A 4539-nucleotide genomic window follows, 5' to 3' on the forward strand; every position below is an offset into this window, starting at 1 on the left:
TTTGCTGACTTGGGAAAACTCAGTTGCCAAATGAGAATTGTCTACAATGAACTGTTGACTTCCATATCTGAAGATTACAACCCAGAGACCAATTAACAAGAGCTCATGGCTTATCTTTGCCACCAAAGGGCCTGTGGAAGCCCAGACCTGCAAGTCTTCACCTTGAGTTATCCTCAAGAGTAAATTTGTAACCTAGTTAGAAAGCAGACATATTTCTGCAAATGTTAAATGCTGTCCTATTAAACTTCAGCCACAACTTTGAGTTAACATTAAGGCAAAATTTTACTCTAAGATCCCAAAAAGTGAAGGGCTACCAAGGTATTTATTTTCTTGGTTATAACTTTCAATTTAGTTCAGGCAAAGCTATATATTCTACCATTACAAACTTACAAATTCTCACCATGCCTAAAAGTTTGAAACCATCTGTTCTATATGGTCAGCATATAGGAAACCATTATTGTTAGATCATCCTACCCTTAACCCCACCCCAAAGAACCTGGAACTACATTTTCTCTTAAAGAATCAACACATGATGAACATGGTTATCAATCTACAGAAGTAATCAGCCTACTTCTGTGGTCAGCATACCAGAAGAGCAGAACCAAGAAATTGAGTAACGGAGGCTTTGTAAAGGAGATTTGCAGATCTGAAGAAAGATCAGGTAAACTGAAAAGAAAAAAAAAAAAAAAGGTCCACTTCATGCCTGGAACTTTCAGCAAGAAAGAATTCTGGGAGTTTAACCACTTTTGCTTATACCATATATAAAAATCTACTCAAAATCAATCATAGACCTAAATGTACAAGCTAAAATGATACAACTTTCCAAAGAAAACATAAGCGTAAATTTTTGTGACCTTAGATTAGGCAATGGTTTCTTAGAACAATACTAAAAGTACAAGCAACAGTAGAAAAAACTTCATTAATTTGACACCATCGAAATGTAAAACTTTCGTGCTTCAAAGGATACCACCAAGAAAGCGAAAGGACAATGCATAAGATGGGGGAAAGTATTTGCAATCATATACTCAACAACACGTTCAGAATATATAAAGAACACTTACAACTCAACAATAAAAAGACAATCCAACCACAAAGTGGATGAAGGTTTTTTTTTTTGAGACAGAGTCTTGCACTGTCGCTCAGGCTGGAGTGCAATGGCACAATCTCGGCTCACTGCAAGCTCCGCCTCTCGGGTTCAAGTGATTCTCCTGCCTCAGCCTCCCAAGTAGCTGGGATTACACGTGCCCACCACTATATCCAGCTAATTTTTTGTATTTTTAGTAGATACGGGGTTTCACTATGTTGGCCGGACTGGCCTCGAACTCCTGACCTTATGATCCACCTGCCTCGGCCTCCCAAAGTACTGGGATTACAGGCGTGAGTCACCACACCTGGCCAAGGATGAAGGATTTAATAGTTATTTTTTCAAAGAAGATGTAAGTGGCCAATAATCACATGAAAAGGTGTGCAATGCCATTAGTTATTAGAGAAATGTAAATTAAAACCACGATACATGCCTACTAAGGATGGCTGAAATTAAAAAGATAATAACAAGTAGTGAAGAGTATATGGTGGCTGGGCGAGGTGACTCATGCCTGTAATCCAAGCACTTTGGGAGTCCGAGGTGGGCGGATCACTTGAGGTCAGGAGTTTGAGACCAGCCCTGGCTAATATGGTGAAACCCCATCTCTACTAAAAATACAAAAATTAGCTGGGCATGGTGGCACATGCCTGTAATCCCAGCTACTTGGGAGGCTGAGGCAGGAGTATTGCTTGAACCTGGGAGGCAGAGGTTGCAGTGAGAGGAGATCATGCCATTGCACTCCAGCCTGGGTGGCAAGAGCGAGACTCTGTCCCCCCCCCCCAAAAAAAAAAAAAAAGGTATATGGAGAAATTGGACATTCATACATTGCTGACGGGATTGTAAGAAGATGTACTCACTCTACAAAACAGTCTGACAGTTCCTCAAAAAGTAAAACATAGTTAAATATGACCCAGCAATTCCATGTCTAGAAATGAAATGAAAATACGTGGCCACACAAAAACTCATATGTGAATGAATGTTCATAGCAGCACTATTCATGGTAGTTGAAAAGTGGAAACAACTCAAATGTCCACCAACTCAAGAGTGGATAAACAAAATGCAGTATGTCAATATGATGGAATACTACATAGGAATAAATAGAAATGAGTACTGATTCATGCTGCAACATGAATGAATCTGGAACACATTATGCTAAGTTCAAAAAGAAGCCAGACAAAAAAGAACATATACTTATACAATTTTGTTTATATGGAATGTTCAAAATAGGCAAATCCATAGAGACAATAAGTAGATTAGTAGTTGCCAAGGACTGAGGGCAAGGGCAAATAAGAAGCAACTGCCAAGGGGTACTTTTTGGGGTGATGAAAACGTTCTGGAATTAGAGAGTGGTGATGGGTGTGTTACTTTGTGAATATACAAAAACCACTGAATTGTACAATTTAAAGGGGTAGATTGTGTAGTATGTAAATAAAGCTGTTATTTAAAAACAGAACAAAAAAACATTTATGTTCAGGAAAGAGGGTGGCTGATCACAATCCCTCTTAGCAGAAATGGTCAAGGAGACAGATGGCATCATTGTGTGGTGCTACCAGCCCACAGTATCTTCCAAATAACCTTCTTTGCTCTGAATCTGAATGTAATCTGGTTTCCCACTTAGGTTTTCCCACAGAAAATACACTTTTTATCAGTGTAAAAGTATACTTTTTTCAGCATTTTAGTTCCCTTTTATTCACGCATTTGATACATATCTTTGGGCCTCCAGTGTGCTGTGCACTGCAATATGCACATGGTATAGAGCAGTGAGTAAGACAGACATGGTCCCTGAGCTCACTATTCTCAAAGGGTAGTGGGAAGCACATAAAAAGGAAACAAACAAGGAAATAGCATTATTTTTCATTATTTATTGTCTCAAAACAACATCTCTCCTTACCCAAAACCCTACCCTGACCTCACACAAGTTATTATATCTACATAATCCTTGTATCTCTGTGTAATAATCTAATATATATACAGTCATATATATCAATATAGATACATATATAGTCTATTAATTGAGATAATATCTGTAAGCACTTAGACTATGCCAGGCACATAGCAAGTGTTCAGTGACTATTATGATGATGGTCATTGCATGATTTTCTCCCAAAGAAGTGTTTGTATGAACGGTGTTGTACGTAAAGATGACTTTAGGTCTTGGTTAGGCTGGTCTAACCAAGGGAGGGAGGGAGCCTTCTGGTGTCAGTCATCACAGAAAGAGGAAGGTGTCTATTAGGAGACTGGGTATGTCTTAGGCAGGGATGGTGGTGTTGCAGGGGACACCATTGCTCTCTCCCCGCTCTGTCCCTTGACCTCACTCTTTCAGGCCTGGATTTCAAGGTCTTTAACTTGTGTTTCCACAATCTAGTTGCTCTGAATCCTTGGGGGAGCTTTAATTTTTTTTCCATAGGTTATTGGGGTACAGAAGGTATTTGGTTACATAAGTAAGTTCTTCAGTGGTGATTTGTGAGATTTTGGTACACCCATCACCCAGGCTGTATACACTGTACCCTATTTGTAGTCTTTTATAGCCCCCCTTCCACCCTTGCCACCAAGTCCCCAAAGTCCATTGTATCATTCTTATGCTTTTGCATCCTCATAGCTTTGCTCCCACATATCAGCGAGAAGATACGATGTTTGGTTTTCCATTCCTAAGTTATTTCACTTAGAATAATAATCTCTTGGCCAGGCACAGAGGCTCACGCCTATAATCCTAGCACTTTGGGAGGCTGAGGCAGGTAGATCACCTGAAGTCAGGAATTCGAGACCAGCCTGGCCAACATGGCAAAACCCCATCTCTACTAAAAAATATAAGAATTAGCCAGGCATGGTGGCACCTGCAATCCCAGCTACTCAGGAGGCTGAGGCTGGACAATCACTTGAACCTGGGAGGTGGAGGTTGCAGTGAACTGAGATTGCGCCACTGCACTCCAACCTGGGTGACAGAGCGAGATTTTGTCTCAAAAATAATAATAATGATAATAATCTCTTAGGGAAGCTTTTAAATAAAGATACTTGAACCCAAACCCAGGGAGTTCCTAATACAAAAAGCCTGGGGTTAGAGTGCTTAGCGTACTCCTGAGTGGTAAGGGTTAAAGAAAGTTGAACAAAGAGACAAGCCCAGACTGAATCTACACCACATTCCTGCTGATGGCTCCAAGTTGAAGCATGCAAACAGTATCTGGCAAGCCACATTATGCAACTCATGTTACTCTCCACAGCGTTGCTAAAGCTAATCAAAGATTGGGATCCATACCCAGTCTGGCCAGAATAAAGGACTGAGAAGTTACAACAGTGACAGGGAAGCAGTCACTGGCCTTCCAGTAGTGAAGGAAGATTCAGGGCTGCCTTTTCCCAAACAGTTATATCCCATGACTTATCAAGAGGCAGAGAGAGTCACTGAACTGGGGCTTCACATTAATGAAGTCGATTTTTGGGTTTGTAGTCATAGAGACACA

The sequence above is a fragment of the Rhinopithecus roxellana genome, chromosome 14 (genome assembly GCF_007565055.1).
Source record: "Rhinopithecus roxellana isolate Shanxi Qingling chromosome 14, ASM756505v1, whole genome shotgun sequence".
In the NCBI taxonomy this organism is placed as follows: Eukaryota; Metazoa; Chordata; class Mammalia; order Primates; family Cercopithecidae; genus Rhinopithecus; species Rhinopithecus roxellana.